The sequence below is a fragment of the Macrosteles quadrilineatus genome, unplaced genomic scaffold, assembly GCF_028750875.1.
Source record: "Macrosteles quadrilineatus isolate MER2022 unplaced genomic scaffold, UCM_ALF_1.0 Scaffold_7__1_contigs__length_78375512, whole genome shotgun sequence".
Classification (NCBI taxonomy): domain Eukaryota; kingdom Metazoa; phylum Arthropoda; class Insecta; order Hemiptera; family Cicadellidae; genus Macrosteles; species Macrosteles quadrilineatus.
Window position 1 is genome coordinate 721,390 of NW_026542600.1, and position 18,327 is coordinate 739,716.

An 18,327-nucleotide genomic window follows, 5' to 3' on the forward strand; every position below is an offset into this window, starting at 1 on the left:
CAGTGTTGTGCTCCCTGCAACTATTTAGAAAATCGTAGGCAACTGGTGTCAGTGAATGGAATCTCCTCAAATGTCCAAGGTATCCCCAATGGCGATCCTCAAGGTTCGGTGTTACGTCCCATTTGTTTAGCATAACGATAAATGAATTTTGGCTGAACGGCTGCACCCTCCTTTTAGCAGATGACACCAACCATGCACCATCATGGTGACCAGAGGGAAAGACACTACCCTGTTGAGAGAAACAGATTACTTGTTGAGGCCATGTTCTTGTTTGTTGCGAGTCGCTTCAAAATAAACGAAGAAAAGACTTAATCATTGATGTGCTCCCTCAAATTGAGGGCTGATCATGAGGAAGCCGTTAAGCTGCTTGGGTTTTGGCTGGACTCTAGGTTGAACTGGTCCAACCACATTGATAAGGTATGTGTTAGGTTATCTAGAACTATCTATTTACTAAGGAATCTCTGAGATGAAATCACTAAGACTTATCTGATAACCATATACCATGCCTTATCCATAGCCGTTGTGACGTACGGGATAGTGCTCTAAACACTCCTCTGCATGCCATGAAATACTGTTTCTCCATAAAAAGGCTGTGAGGGTCAATTCGTATTCGTGTCCTCTTATTTCATATGTTTAGAACAGCGCATATAATGTAAATGGTAGGCATACCTTGTTTGTCATTAACATACTAAAATGAACCAACTTTACCTAACCTATTCTAAACGCCACACCACATCATGCAAGGATAGTGGTATATTTTTGAATAGACGCGATAATTTTCTGCCTGTTGTAAGTTTTGCAAACATTTTGTTTCAGAAATACCCAAGCTCCAAAAGGTAGCCCACATTACTGTGACAGAGGACTATCACGTTCGGACTACATACCCTCCCTAGGCGAAGTGAGACGCATGTCAATGAGGACTAATGACAGGAAATATACAGTGTGAGCCATAAGTTATGTCACTTGCTGCACCGTGCAGCCTACGTATGAACCGTTGCGTTGCGTAATAACGGAGAAAGCTCCCCACCTCGTACCGCTCTACTGCTCAGGCTCAGCGCAGGCGCACTCGGCAACGGTCACCAGATCATCACCGTCCACCGCTCTACAATTAGCACGAAGCGCGGTAACAGTGAAACTACAAGGTCATAGTTCGACTTTCTTAGTTAGCGTCTGGAGCGGTGAGCGCCAACAGTCTACACGATGTCGAGGGCTTTCACAGACTCACAACAAGGCTTGTGCGTGAGTACGAGTCTCACACGACCAGTCATTGTGTGGACTCATCACAGCCAACACGTCTCACAATGGTCTCACACTGTCGGCCTCGGCGTGTGTTGTATAACATCAACATTGTGTGAACAGGCAAATTAGAGGTTCATCACTGACAAACACGGTGTAAAAGTACACTTCTCGGTCCGTAGCAACGTTACTTATTGACCCGAACATGTAGGGTAAGAACAGTTTGAATAAAGGTCCATTAATTAAGAAAAACGTTCAATCGGCGAAACATTATCATCTTCGTCAAAGTCATAATCTTGGGAATTCAAAGGACTTTTTGATGGAAAGAAAGAATTCCTCTCTTGAATCCCAATCTAGCATTGAGAGATGGGAATTTGACAGGTAGTAAAGTGAATGTGCATTTGTTGGTTGGAATGTTGAAATAATACTCGTATTTGAAATTTTGAGGGTATTTATAAGAAGAGATTTGAGGATATTTTTAAGAAGAGGGCCGCCACTCTTATACAGTGCACTGCAGTGGTTAGGAGGTTTACGGCAAACATTTGCACTTTAATTTATACTCGTCATTGATTTTCATGTTTTTAGAAAAGAGGTAAATATTTGAAATTGAATACTGTTAGTGACTATCATAAACTAAACTTGACTCCTAACCGCAACACTGTAAACGAGTAGTGGCCCTTTTCTTGAAAAGACCTCCTTTTGAAATCTTAGGAATATTTGCTAAACTCTGAGACAAAAAATATTTTTATCATGCTGAGTCAAGTTAAGACTTTTAATCAATCAACCAATCAACTTTCATAATTTTAAAAACACTAAACACTAACACCTGACACATTTGAAACACTTTTAAGATTTTTAATAAAAACAAATACAGTTAATTTGCCGTCCAAAGGGATTATTGTGTTTAACAAACTAAAACTTCATTGGATTATGTTTCAATAAAGCGTTTCTTGTAAGTCTCAGAGATAGTGTAATTTTGGCCAATGTCTTCTGAGAAGCCATGTTATGCTGGTGAGAAGTCTACATGGGCCTACTCTGGCTGACATTACCAATAGAAAAGTCCCCGCGGAAAAGAAAGGGGTAATGGTAATGGTGCCCAAAGTGATGAGTTCTGCGTCGCAAACAGATCGCTTTCTGTGGACAATTTGCATTTCTGACCCCGGAAGCTCAACGAATATATCATTATGTCCGAAGATCTCTATTCTTGGATTGCTCAACAGAAGAAACTCGGTAAATGGACTCATCATGGTTTCACCAACAGGTCAGATTATTTTCCCGATAAATGTAGGGAATGAATGGTCTAAACATTAGTTCAACTGACATTTAAGTACAAATTACTTTAGTGTTACATTGCTTTAGTTATAGTAACAAATGTTACTACTAGTTATAAATACCGGGTGTCCCATAATAGTCCCCCATGTTTAATTTTTTAACGGCTGCATATATTTAAACGAGCTTCGATACACGTTACTAGGATAATGTGAAGTACTTTTTTGGGGTATTTAGAAATTCACCCCCCACCCCATTCCCATTCCCATGCTATTCTAATTTTCTTGTTTTTTGATATATTTTGATCAAATTTGGCAAATTTATTTTTTATTTCATACTAAGCTTTTTCGTTTTTACTAGAAACGCACTTTACTACCTTTCCTGTAGCAGCAAATTTAAGGAAATATAGTAAAAATCCGATCAGGCAAATAGAAATTCGGTTGGTTTGTAGGTTTCCTATGGTAAGGGTGTTATTTTAATCTCATATACAACTTAATTGGGTGGATAACATTCTTTCATCGGTACAACTCAACTATACACATGTATCCCATCACAAATTGATTTAATACACTGATTGAGGTCAGAAATACAATAAATGTTTCAAGCTATTTTTGGTTGCATTGGACAAAGGTATAGGCATATCTCTAGGTACTCATCTAAATAACAGAGCCTAGACAAGCTAACTCAACTAATTATAGTTGAGATTGGAAATGTTTAAAAGACAATTCGTCCAAATACTCTACCTCGTGACTCCATCTAGCATCTAAAGCTTGTTGTAAGATAATGATGTGTGATCTCGGCGACGAAGGAGGAAATTGGGTGACGAGAAAGCATGGGATTGGGTAGACCTTTACAGTGGCATGCGCGTGCGCACCTCGTTAAGCTCACGAGTAGGTAGAGATAATTCAATTACAGAGGAACCTTTGCCACTGCTGAACTGGCGAGGTGAGAAAAATGTTCTTACATTCAGTTGAGTGAAATTTAAAATAACAGGGTTTTGCCTGTGAATACAGGAAGTCGTCATTGGACTATCGATAGAAGTAAGTTGGAGGAAGTTAGGCATTTGCGCAAAGAGCAAAAGAACATTTAATAATTGATACGAAAAGTCTAAGGAAAACAGCATTATTTGAAAGCTCATTGCAGTTCGCCTTTACAGACGGAAGTTTCAATGGTATCGGATCTCCACAAAAACTCAGAGAGGAAAAGACGCGAATAAATTATTTAATAAATATAACGATAATGGTATGTTTAATAAACTCCAAGAGAGGAAAAGACGTCAGGATATGTAGAAGAAACCCCTTGGAGAGGAAGAGGAATACTTAAAAAGGAAGATCTAGCTTCTAGCGAAAAGTGGGTGTGTTTATGCAATCTATAAGAGAGAAAAGGGTTCAAGGATATCCTTGAAAAAGAAGATATTGCGAAGAGGTATGTTTATGAGAACCCTAAAAATCTAATAGAAAAAAGACTTACTGTAAAAGGAAGGGCACGTGCTGATTTTTTAACGTTCACAAATCACCTTAACATTAATAATACTGTTCAGCTCTTTATTTTCAAAAAGGTTGGTATAATGAGCTTACTCGGGCCACAATAATTGATGAGAAAGATAACATTGGTGATTTATTAATCTTGTTTCATTAAAATTAAACTAGCAAGGATGGTTTCTCAGAATTATAATTACAAAAGAAAAGCCGACGTGGCGCAGTTGCGGTACGTTTAGGGGAAGTTGATTTAGATGGTGGCGCAGTCCTGGTAGGCTACCTAGACCGTTTGTCACAATTCCGGGGGTCCAAATATTACACGAATGCCTCTGCATTTATTACTAGTGGTGGTAAAGATTAAATATTTTATCTACGAAAAGAACCTTTGTCTAAAGAGATGGATTCATTTTGCAGAGATAGCGGTGTTGTCTGCACAAACCCATTCCAAACATTCCTTAACAGTTCCATAGTGCTAATGAACCAAACAAGCAAAGACTTGTAAGTTTATTTGTAGGTAGAGAGTCCTTCGAACCTTTGTTAGCACAAGACACATTCTCCGGTGTAACTTTCTAATCAAATTGACCTCTTTAAAATTAAAATACTCTTCTCTTCCGAGCGACACCTAAACCTATCATGGTTATTTAGTTTAAACCCTCATCTCCAAATGGGTTAATTCACAATCTTAAAAAGATAGATTATCAAATGGAACAGAATTATGTTTTAAAGGGAATTTTGAAACCTTTCTGTGCTGCTTTTTTATTTGCTCACATTGCAAGCTTCATCAAATTAAATGCTTCAGATTTGTCTTTAAAAAAAAAACAATCCACAAGCAATTTGTTTTACAATAAAACCTTTACGAAACATTTGCAGTTTGCATGCCTAATGTACCGTATATTGTAGTTGGGGAGACGGACAGCAGACCAGACCTTTGTCTGGGTTAATCCCCTGATTTATGGCCTGAGGGTAGTGGTCACCGGAGGAGGGATGAGGAATCGAGAATTCTGAATCCTACCGGAGGCGTTAACTTTTTGTCAAAGATTTCGCTTAGAATGCGATTACTTCTTAACTGTACATCTTTTGTTAGAATTTATAATTTTATGATCAGAAATATTTTCGATCAGGAAACCTTTATTCGATTTTTTCATTATCAGCAAGTTTGGTTGGTTTGGTTAGGTTATGATAGTTTAATTTTATAATAAAAAAAATTAAAAATGGGATTTTAGGCATTTGTAATTTTATTTTATGAACAGAACTATTTTTTTATTTGTAAACCTTCATTCGATTTTTCATTATCAGCAAGTTTGGTTAGTTCGGTTAGGTTATGATAGTTAAATTAAATTTAATTAAAATTTAACCTACAACGGAAACGTTTTGACAGCGACGGTGATAGAGCTAACAATTTGCCGCGAACAGTTCGGATATGCACTGTATGATGCGGAAGCGTTCGACACGAACCTAGAACTGACAGGTCAACCGACCGTGATTAAGAGGATTACAGCCTGGGTCAAGTGCCTACACCCATTGTAGTTGGTCTTCCTTTTTAATATAAAAGCATCTCACAATAGTTTAGCAACAGTATATTTAGATCCAAGTTTTGTTTATAGGTTACTACCTTCGATAAAGACTTGATTAGCACATGAAGTTGGAGGTACAGGTTGTACAACACGCACTAACGTCGCTTGCCTGGGCTACGTGCCTCTGACAGCGTGTGCGCATGCGTATTACTTGATTAGTCAAAACCCTCATCGCAAAAACCGTGGGAGATTTGGCGAGAGAAATGCCAGATGAAACCTCCCAGTGAACATTTTACAACTGAATATTCGCATACTGAGCGGTTTTTTTGGAAAAATGTTGCCTTCGCACCTTTCACCGACGCTATGGGGTCCTCGTGATGTCTGCAATAAAAAGAGAAAACATTTTAAAGGTCGTCTTCGAAATTTCCTAACTGGTTATCTCAATTTTAAATAGTATATAAAACAAGGTAACTTAAATTCATGTTTAAGCTTATGTTTAATACTGTTGCTAACATGACAAGCTACAGTATATTATAAAAAAAATTTATTAAATTTCGAAGGTTAAATTTTCTGCCTTCTTTTCTACTATTGTAAGTCTCACACAGGGAGGATGGCCTCATTGGCTTTTAACGTTCTTATATTTTTGTAAAGAAGTCATCAGCTTTGAATAACCCGTATGCGGGTACAAAGGAGTTGTAGAATAATTAGAAGTCGTAAAACGAGTAGGGAATATAAGTTGAGTTAACTTTGTTGACTGCAGTTACTCAATTTTTAATTACTCGAGTAAATTTTGGCTTTAAAGTGATTTTACTCGTATTAATTAATGACCTCATGCATTAAAGGAAAAATTACGCGATAAAAATTTCCTTCCGCGACAAAACATTTCATTAAAATAAATTAAAAAGAGGAATAGCTCCGATTCACAAAACTCGCTGATTTCGTGGATTCGTCAATCATTTAATTGTCAGTAATTTACTCTAGCCTTACAACAAGGTGGCGTTGGATCACCTTCGACGTGAAGGAATTAAACTGTTCCCAGAACCCTAACATATTCCTTACGGAGAAAGTGTTCCGAAGGTACTTCCGCGTCGTCCCAGGAGATGCTAGATAGCAAACACATGACTGCGACTTCCCACGAGCGTCCGATTCGTACTGGTAGTATTAAAATGGTCGAGTGGAAATCGTCAGTGACTTTCCCGAGGAGGAAAGTACCTCTGTGATAAAGTGATCCACCGTGGAACAGCTGATGTGTTGACAATAATAACCCGCTGGGCAACAACAACATACAGCTGTTGGGAATGGAATGCTATGTCGAGAACTGGAGTGGGCGACGGACGTATATTACATGATGTACGCTACAATCTAACTTGACAATGAGAAAGATTTACGAAATATTTGATCATTTATACCTAAAATAACTACGATAAAAGATGCAACTCCGTGATTTGTATTGTTTTAGAACTATTTGCCAAGGTCATACTTGTTCTAAAACATCTGACGCGTCTACGGACCATTTATACTAATTATTTCTAACTAATCACTCAATGTTAGTTTTTAATTGATGGATACTATTTTTCTTAACATATCAAATGGTGTGGTTGTTTAACACGAATCTCCGTTTATCATAAACAGGCTTCAATACTTTCCCTGATACTTCAAATCGGAAGTGACGGCAGTTTTGATGGTCACTAATATCACCAGCAGAGCGGAACTCTGGGACATTCACTTCGATTGTCCGGTCGAAAAACTAAATGATCGGATACTTTATGAGGAGGGAATGAGTGAAAGACCAAACATCCTGATAAAGTTATTATCAATAAACTAAGCCAGGCTCCGTTAAGAAAACATAGAGGCAGAGCTAAGAATACTATGTTACAGAATACTACGTCGATGAACTTTAAATTAACTGTTCGATGGTTAAAGCCTATAAGTAATAGAAAGGTGCTCAGAAATTAAGATACTTAAGAATGAACCATTAAATATTTGCCTTAAATAAAACTTTGATTCATCAAGACATTTCTTTTAGTTGAGTTATAACCTTAAGGGCGTGATCATCTGGAACTAAACATTGAGCTTCTTTAAATAACAGCTCGGATAAAATGCATCTTCCGTTAGGTGAAATTCACTTCGATTGTCCGGTCGAAAAACTAAATGATCGGATACTTTATGAGGAGGGAATGAGTGAAAGACCAAACATCCTGATAAAGTTATTATCAATAAACTAAGCCAGGCTCCGTTAAGAAAACATAGAGGCAGAGCTAAGAATACTATGTTACAGAATACTACGTCGATGAACTTTAAATTAACTGTTCGATGGTTAAAGCCTATAAGTAATAGAAAGGTGCTCAGAAATTAAGATACTTAAGAATGAACCATTAAATATTTGCCTTAAATAAAACTTTGATTCATCAAGACATTTCTTTTAGTTGAGTTATAACCTTAAGGGCGTGATCATCTGGAACTAAACATTGAGCTTCTTTAAATAACAGCTCGGATAAAATGCATCTTCCGTTAGGTGAAATTCTAGTATTGTCCAAATCCTCACTCCAAATACACATTTCACAATGTCTTCATGGTTCATCAACATACGAGAGATACAGTATATGGTAAACATGTTATAATGAGCTCAAACATTCACATGTCAAAGCAAATGTACTGTAATGACGATTCATTCCTAAAGATTCGTCAATACCATTCCGTCCCCTGGGAAAGGGTTTATTGGACAACTACAAGCAATTTTGTCTGTAGGGTTCCCTACTATGTGGGTCACAAATGGTGTTTCTAAACTCAAACTACAAAAGAGGCACCGCAGAATGAAGGAGTGCAGCTCATCAGACCTTCCACAGTTTTCCTAACAATCTTTGGACGAAGAAGAATTTCCAGAATAAAATCATCTTTACAATGATCAACTGAGGAAGAAACAAATACAAAACACAAACTGTTTCAAGCAAAATATAAGATTAGTGTTTGTGTACTGTCGTTTAGAAAACATAAATCTGACGAGTACCAACTCGAACGGCGTGACACGGGTGATGAAGAGCCACCAAACACCATTCAAGTTGTGCACGGAAGCAGGAAGCAATGACTGGCAGTCAATGAAAGGCACACGTACAATAGAGAGCGTTTATCAAGTATACATTGGGCAGCCGCAAGCCAGCAACCATGCACCGTCGCCCGTGCTTTCCATCTGTCATTTTTGCCCTGCGGTACAACTGCTTCGTGATCCGGCTGTCTTAACTCATCCGAACTTACCTATTTGGCGTGACTATGAGGATCGGCACTTCCTCATCATATGTCTGAGTGCTTTCTTCTACTGAGATATTCAGAACGATTCACACTCCTAGTCTGAACACTATCAAGTTGTGATCTTAGGAGCTGGACGAGTACAAACCTTTATCTTCGTGATGTATAGAGCACAGCATAAGATAAGGTTCCATTAATGTTACACCACACTTAGTCACGCCAATCAATACGGTGTGAATCTTCACCTGCCATAAAACAATAAACCTTCAAAGTATTGCATTTCAACGGAGGAGACTTATCAAAATGTTAATGATATAAGGCAAGAATGGCTTATCAAAGATGCCGATCTGAAAAAGGTGTCCAAACATAACTTTGGAGAAAAGAAGTGAAAATCTATCGAGGAAATACCTAACGTTGTTTAACACTTGTTTAAGAGAACCTCTTAGAATTCTTTCATGGAAGTATGTGTTCTGATCACGATTGCTACAAGTATAACGGTAACCGAAATACGAGGTGGCGATCCATATGCTGACCTTCTGATAAACATAAAATTTTAATTCAATCAATCCACCTGCTCCAGAGAAACTAACAGTTCGACTCAAAAATAATCATAAAACTTTTCGGCAACCATTACTATTTGATTGGAATAACAATATTCTTTGCGAATATTTTTTGTTTGGCCAACCAAGAACACGAAATTCAAACGCCAAACGATCCAACAAATCATGATCGCTGTTTCTTTACAAGAAAGTCTTCGCTGCCAAATCATTTGAACAAGATACTAACGGGTATTTACCCTTATCATCTCCGCTACATCAGCATCTTCTAGTTGGGTGCAGTGCTGAGGACTCGCTGAAGACAGATTGATGGAACTGGAGGATTCATTAGTTAAGATATTATCTCCAGTGGTCTGCCACGACTGCTCGGGTCGTGACACCTCACCACAACTACAACTCATCATCTCAGGCCACAACGATTGGCATTTCTCTAGTATGGAATATTCCAGTTATCATAACAATAAACTTTATATCATAATTTTGATGCTAGGAACCGGCTTCTTCATTTAAGATGTACTCTATAGATGTAAGTCATTAAAAGACTTCACGGGTAGATAATTACAGAACACCGTACTTATGCACCACTTTACAAACGTAAAGTTAGGTACAATTTAAAGAAACGACAGGGTTTGAAGAATTTCTTTTAATTGTAAATGTATAGACGGAATTATAAACAAGGGTACACCAAACTTTAGTTCTCGACCTCATCGACAAACTATAACATAATCCAATTCTTAATCTTCGAGATTATAAAAAAAATAATTACCCAACCAAGGACAAACCTAATAACTACCTACAACTCTAAAAATAATAAAACAAAGTAAATCTTCCGAGATAAAAACTAATTAAATAAAGAATACTCAACGAATTACTAGACACTGAAACAACAGCAACTTCATACACGATTCTAAATGGTTATCTGACTCATCAAACATAGACCATCAGCAATACCAAAACCAAATGAGATAAGGAATACTCAGCAACCTTATAGATGTTAAGCCCCTGCAACTTCAACATCCAACAGGTTTGATACAGTACGACGCATTCTTCAACGATTGCGCTTCAATTACAAACCACAACTGTAGGAGAAGATGCACCAAAGATGTTGAACAATCTACCACTCAAGTCTCTGTCCCTGTCGGTTAGATTCAGCTATCTAAAACTAGCTGTCTCCATGACTCAAATTCGCCTCTCTCAAGTATTTGCTCTCGAAATGTTTACACTCACAGCCACTAGCTTTTAGGGGGTCTGACTATTTCATTCAATGTTTTAACTGGCTTACTGCGAATGTTTTTATAAATACACACTGTTCCACGAGAGAGACTATCAGTAAAACCTACTGTACAGAATACTTGCGTCTTCAGGCTAAGTTTAGCATTTCTCTAATATAAAGGGTTACTATAACATATTGTAGTTGCTCATTGTAACGCTGAGGGTCAACCCTTCCGTTATAGTTAAACTAAGTTATATGATGGTATAATTCATCACTAGAGAATCGCAAAAGAAATATCGTTTTCAAGACTACTTTCAGTTAACGAACTAAGACAAGTCGAGATTGGAAAATGAATGAGGGTTGAAAATACAGTAACATCCCGTGCGATTAACTGCTACTATAGACATTTATTTTTTTAATAATTTTTTTATAAAAGTAGAGTGAAAATTGTGGAAATGTTTACTCCTGTATAATTCAAATGAAAAAAAATATTAACCATATCGATAAAAGATATGTAATGATTTATATTATATTATTGTTAAGTATGAGATTATTAAGGTAACACAGTACTCAAATATAAAATTTAAAAATTTTTTTTTTTATTATTTAGTTTTGTAGAACAGACTTTTCTGAACACGTAGATAATAAAAATTAAGGAAGAACATTTTTTTAATTTTCAACTACTTTTATAAACTATTGCAGCCTAATTTAGCATGTCCAAGGTCCTACTACTAATCAAGATGCAGAGGGTACGCCGTCAAATATTATTTTTTTTTATTATTTAGTTTTGTAGAACACACTTTCCTGAACACGTACATACCAAATATTTTGGAAGAAAAAATTATTTTAAGCTATACAGTGACTTTTATACACTCTTACTTTAGCATGCCCAAGGGTCCTACTACTACCCGTGACAGGGAGTACTTTTGTCGTTTTCAGAAAGTCAAGTGGTTTTTAGTCAGGTACACTTTTCTTCCTCAATTATAATCCAATTTCAATAAAAATTGGTGTGTGTGTTCCTCATATGATAAGGAACAATAATAGGCCTACGAACCAGTTTCCATGACAACCAAAAACCTTTGAAATAAAAAATATTTTATGTTAAAAAATTACAAAATATTTTATAAAACTTTTAAACCCATACCAAACAATTTAATTTTGTTCAAAAACTTTTTTTGCTTCATATTATTGTTGTTAATAATGTGTTAAACTTAGTACAAAAATTTCAAGTTGATAGGTTAATATTTGTAAAAGCTATGTGTACCTAAAAACTGCAATTTTAACATGGACGGGATAGGGAGTACTGTGTCACCTTAATTAATTCATTGATGTAAATGATTGAGGATGAACACAAACAACAGAAAATCCTTAATGTGACTATTTATTGATTGTATTAACTTTATATGGTTTTTATTGTAAATGGCATTGTCGTGGAGTAAAAAATAAATATATTTAAATCATATTCGCATTTATTTCACCTTATTGCATTTATTGCTTGCTGTGTTGATATTGTTACGATGACATCCAAGTAATTTAAGTAGTAAACCATGTTTGATTTTTTGACCATGGCAAAGACAAACATTGCAAGAGCTACACTGAACAAATAGAACCTGAGGTATGAATGGAAATGAAAGTAAGCGAAGGTGAATGGCTTGTCAATTAATCTCTGTATTTACCAAACCACGGACGACCACAAGCTCAGTCTCTGGCGTACCGCAACATACCAACATCGTCATCACGGATACAAGTTAGATTAACAAGAGTGACAGAAAATGCCAATATTTTATGACGATAAGTAAGAATTTCTTGGACAACAATAAGGGATTTCGTCGGTAGGATTTTCTAATAAAATAGACAAAACTTGTGTTTTTATCAAAAGAGGTATTGCAGGTCAAAGGTAGATTGCAATGTTATTGTAGTGGAACATACAGGGTGAATAAAAAGGCAAGACTATCATGTAGTATTTTTCTACTTAAATATACAGAGATGTCCTTTTGGTGGTCGTGCAAACTTAGCAGGAAGTTTCTTTTTCTGATTTTGAAATTTTGAGTATCCCCCAAAAATAGGAGGTTTTGGGGGCAACTCAAAATATTTAAATGAACACCCCCTTCAAGTGACATCTAATTTTGAAGGGTTTACAAAAACTTAAGGAATGGTGAAAACCAGAGCAGGCTCTTTCCTCTATCCAAAATAGTAGCCATTATTACCATTACATTGATTATTTCTTATATTTTTAAAGTATAGACTTCAATAGATTTGACGGGCTGCCATTTTGGATAGAGGAAAGATAGCGTGTTGTGGTTTTCACCATTCTTATTTTTTTTTAACACTTCAAAATGATTTGTCACTTGAAGAGGGTTTACATCTACCCCAAAAATCCACCATTTTTGGGGGCCACTCAAAATTTTCAAAATCACAAAATGAATCTTTGTGCTAAGTTCCCACGACCACCAAAAGGATATCTCTGTATATTTAATTAGAAAAATATTAAATGGGGGTCTTGACTTTTTATTCCCCTTTTATAATGTAACTTGATAGTACATACAGAGGTATTTACATTTTGATGCAGTAAAATTGTATCAATCTGGACTTCAGCGCAACATCAGTGGAACAATTAAAATCTGAATAATTTCCAGATAACATCCTAGACTCTAGGTAATTCTTGTCTAATGGAGAAAAGGAACTACTTTTGGCCCGGAACTTAAAGTACTGAAAACAGCAGTTTTCATTGCAGTAAAGGGGAAATTATTTTCAAACCTGTAAAGTATTATCGGTAATCCAATATGGTAGCGGTGGCAATCGGATCATATTTATCGCTTCGTAGGAAAGCCGTAATATTGTCAAATAACTAAGTACACACGTAATATAAAATCATGCTATAAAGTAGCCAGTGCAACCACGGTTTGAGGTAAATCACTTTGTGAGAGTGTTTGTCCTCAATATTCGGTCTACCGCAATCTAGTTGTACACTCGTGGTCCAGTGGTATGGTGTTGTGATGTAACAAGAAGGACTGAGGACTGTGGTGCTAAGGTGAAGGGAGGTAACCCGGCTATAGTCGCTAGTCGCCAGTCGTCAGTCGTCAGTGGCAGCAGTGAGAGTGTAGCTCTGTAGTCTGTAGTGTGGCTGTAGGTGTGCGCAGGACGAGTGTACAGTGAGTTACTACGCATGCGCCGCTGTGTCTCAGCCGGGTAAATACTTTCATCTATGTTTATTGTACATACACAATACAGATTAAACATTTATGTTTTAATTCGAATCTTTGACATTTGGGTTAAGGGTAAACGAGTCACAAAACATTAAGGAACTATTTCCCCAATTCGCCAAATACTCATCCGAAAAACTACGTTTTTAAAGATTTCAATAATTGTAAATTGAGATTTAAAAATATTGAATGACTGGAAATTAGATGGATCTTACTAGGTTTTTATGTTGGGGTTATATTACAATAATAAGTTCTATGAAAAACATAAACATTAATAAATGACGTAGGTTAGTTTATGAATAAATTAAAATGTATTTATTAATGAACAAAAAAATATTGTTGGTTTAAGAATTAAGACAAAAATAATGATAGTATAATCGTAATTTAAAGCCCTACCTGTACATATTCTCCCAATAAAGTACATATAACATTTTACATAGAAATCAAACATATCAATTATATATTTATTAAATATTATAATGACATACCAAGACAACAAATAATTGAAACAAAAGTAATGGATGACGAGAAAATACTTAGAAGGGATCTTTGCAAGTAAAACTATAATTTACAAATTTAATAGAACATTTAAACGTTGTGAGACGATAGTTCGATTAAATAAAATATAATTGTATAAGGGTTTAAAATCAAATTCCATTCCGATAAGCTTGATCTCAATAATCGCGGAACATGATTTAATCAAGCGCTTAGTTTTACCATATCAATCGCAATAGCATTGAGGATAACAATCCGTTACGAAATGTGCAAAAGTATCTTACAAATCAAATCAAATATAATAATCCAGGTATCAAATTTGACGTGACATTGAAGTTAATAAACAACATAATTGGATTTGTTAAAGTATATTGTTACTCTTATCGCAATTCAAGATCACTGAAAATCAATGTGTAAAAGAAAAAAAAACAGTTTTAATCGTTTATTAGGTTTAGTATTTCCGTTGGTTTTAGTCGTTATGTTTTAATTGTCTTTGGCAAATTACAATAAAGACACCCTGTAGAGTTCCACAATTTTTATAATTCTCAATTAAATTTCCACACGTAAATGGCTTCTGGATATAAAACAATTGACCAGTAGGCCAACAAATTACCATCCCCTGGATCCATATTCGTTTTTGAATGCGGTGGTGTAAAAATTAATTGCATTTGGCAATAATAAGTTGAAAATTTCCTACTCAGTTCCCTCCAAACGGTCCATAATCGTGTAGGTAAATTAAGGGCAGTAGCAGGGGTTGACACAATTTGCGGTTGCCAGGCAACTGTTAATCCGATGTTATTTGATATAGGTACTTCACATTATTTTGTCATAGTTCTAATTATTCTAATACATCTTTTGCCTAAAGTAAACGGTTACGGTATTATTACAATCTATGAATGACAAACCAATATTTTTGATTTATATTTTTCAATGTAGTGGAGCTTTTGTTCGAAACGCATAATTTCGCATTGAAATATTATATATTTCACCTAATTTAAATTTATTTGGGTGGACGAGTCAGATTAAAAATAAAACTAGCCGTAATAGAATATTTATATTGAATTGAGCTAGTCTGTAACTGTTAATAAACTCATGTAAAAGCCGGGTACTTAAATGGCCTAAGTGGCCAATGGTCTTTTACAGCATTATGGTTACCTTTGAATTGGCCTATTGTATCCACTAATATCAATAGGTCAAATTTTTAATTCGTATTTCTTCGATGTATTTGTTTCTGTATTAACTTTATGTCGTCATATTTGCACTAAGGGTTGGGTATAATATAAGATCGGAATGAGATAAGTTTTGTCATTTGACCATCCAAAATTCCTCACATAAATATTGTTGACATTTGTTCATTGTGGAATATATTTCCACGATGAATGTACATGGCCATAACGATATAGTTTCAAATAGCCGCACTTAGGATACACCTTCCAGGTGTCCAGTTTCATAACCTTCGAAAGGCTTTCAAGAGAGTTGATAATCAACAGAAAACATTAAAACAAACACTTAATCCTTGCAACAGCGATAATAAATTGCCAATGGATCATCGATTTACCAACTGTACACAATATTTAAGTTATACAGGGTCATCAGTGTTACAAAACTTTTTTGGTGTAAGTACAAAGTAAGTGAAGTGTGATGCATAAGAGGTTTCGAGTCTAAAAACTAGCTTCCCAAAAAATTATTTTTAGTTTTTCAAAAATAACCATTTTTTAAACAAAATACAGAAATTTCTTAATTACCTGTAAATGGATTTGAGTAGATGATGTCAATTTTGGTGTCTTACATTAAATTTTGAATAAGAATAATATAAAATGATGGAGGATCAATAGTACAAACTCCATTGTTAATAGCTCCAAAGATTTAAATTAAAATCTATGATAAAAATTTAAAATGCATTGCTCTATTGAATTTGTCTACACCCTGTATACAAGAAGGTAGCAAAATATATAAGAAACTGCGCCATGTTATAAGCTTACCAACCATATGCCACATCACCGATGTTTAGATTATTATTGTTTTGATAATAATAATGTTTTGAGTCGTTTGAATACTAGAAAACAGAGAACTTTTTTCACAGTTTTTACTGTTGTGAAAATACAAGTTTTGCTGAATACATGCCGACTATTGTTTACAAATGTAAAAAAAAAAAAACACCATGTTTTAGATTCTTCAAACCATCAAAGCGAACATAAGCAGATATAAAGCTCAATAGTTTAGTATATGGTTGGGAAGCTTATAAAATGGTACAGTTTTCAACATATTTTGCTACATTTTTGTTTACAGGGTGTAGAAAAATGCAATAGAGCAATGTTTTTATTTTTTATTTAATCATAGACCTAATCTTTGGTTGGTCTTCCATCATTTTATATTATTCTTATTCACAATTTAATGTAGAACTCGAAAATGACATCATCTACTCAAATCAATATACTGTACAGGTAATTGAGAAATTGATTATGCTTAAAACATGGTCATTTTTTTTAAACTAAAAAAAATTGTTTGGGATGCATTTTTTTTTAACCTCTTATATGCATCATCACACTTCATCTACTTTGTACTTGTACCAAGATAATTTTGTAACACCGATGACCAGACACCCTGTACATAAATATTACTTTGCCGGCATTCTAATGTGGTAATCTTTATTTACAATAACATTAAGGATAAAATTATCGAATATTTAAAGGAACATAGCCTTAACGGTTGGTCTTAAAAACCCTTATTGACTGTCTTGGGGAATCGTCTCAAAAAGTATACTATTTTAGCTGCCCATATATTTTTAAAGGGTATATTAATATAATCCTGTTCGAGGAAAGCTATTTTTGAGAAGTTTAAAGCTGCATCTCTTCACCCTAAGTTCACACCTAGATATTTAGTTACAGGGAGGAAGTGTATACCAAATAGACTCTAGCCGGAAGTTTTATCTTAAGAATGATAAGAGTTAATGCACCAGGAAGACTAGGTCTATCTGAAGTACCCTGTAGGCTTCAATGATGCAATCTAAGTGCGAACCGATGTCTCGCCATTCCTTAATGATACCGTTCGAGAGCACCACGAATCGTGACAGTCCATCTTTGAATACCTCCGTGAAGAAAGGCATCAAAAACTGCCATAGCGATGTTGACAGATAACGAGAAATGAGTTCGCAGCAGGATTTGAACTTTGGTCCTCCGTGTCAGAGTTGAGCGTAACAACCTCCTCTGCCAAAAGTGAAGAGGTTAAACATGAGCTTATAGGAGGTTATTACACAATCTACAGGCCATACTTAAAGTCTTGAGGGATATTTTTATGCAACTGGTTTTGGCATTTCAAACAGATGACCTCTTACAAAACGAATTTCTCTTTAACCCCGCCTGGCCTTTCACCTATAGGATCCTACACTTCTCGTTCGGTCTTCCATTGTTTGGATCACTGTCAGATTTGGACTCTAGAGTTTGGACAAACCTATGCTTTGAGAATACGGGCAAAAGTAGTATGTAATTTCTTAAAAAAATTTTTGCAACGTTGGGAGGTTAACGCGATAAGGTTTCTGTTTAATGTATCTTTTATTTGATTGGTGATTATATCGTTTGTCCGATTCATTATAAGTATTGCAGTTGATCTACAAAATACTTTAGATGCCACGACTATTATAGATTAGTTATCAAAAAGGAAAAAACAAATTCAGCTTCAGAGTGTTGTCGGATGAGCATTTCGAAGTTTTAAAAAATTAATTTAATGGTCAAGGTTAACATGCATGCGTAATTAAAACTTTGGAATAGTTTGAAGTGATTTGTTCGGATATTAATTTGCATTGCATAAGAGAAATGAAAAATAACGAGGATCTGTCATAGAAAAGTGCAGAAACTTTTAAAAGCTATATACGCTATGAAGAATCCAGGTTAGAAAGGATAATCAACCGATTCAAAGGGACAGTCATATATTATCCGATTTAGTTCAGAAGAAGGCACGCACGTCAAGCACTATACAACCTAAAGGTGATTCTAGCAAACATAAGTTTTAAAGTTAACTGGTTTCGTAATGTATTAATCTGTAAAAGGAGATTTCAAGAGTAATTTTGTTACAGATCATGCTTCGAACAATTAGTATTTATAGAATTACACCGACCGAGGC

General features: G+C 35.4%; 2 protein-coding genes across 2 annotated transcripts in view; one reads left to right on the top strand and one right to left on the bottom strand.

Moving 5' to 3' along the window:
• The window catches only part of LOC128999116 (flotillin-2), a 344,453-nt gene that overhangs the window by 156,311 nt on the left and 169,815 nt on the right, over positions 1 to 18,327 (bottom strand). The window lies entirely within an intron of this gene.
• The window catches only part of LOC128999113 (glucose dehydrogenase [FAD, quinone]-like), a 38,623-nt gene continuing 33,884 nt past the window's right edge, over positions 13,589 to 18,327 (top strand). Inside the window, exon 1 of the mRNA XM_054425473.1 lies at positions 13,589 to 13,699. The gene's annotated coding sequence lies outside the window, so the exon portion shown is untranslated. The remainder of the gene's footprint in view (positions 13,700 to 18,327) is intronic.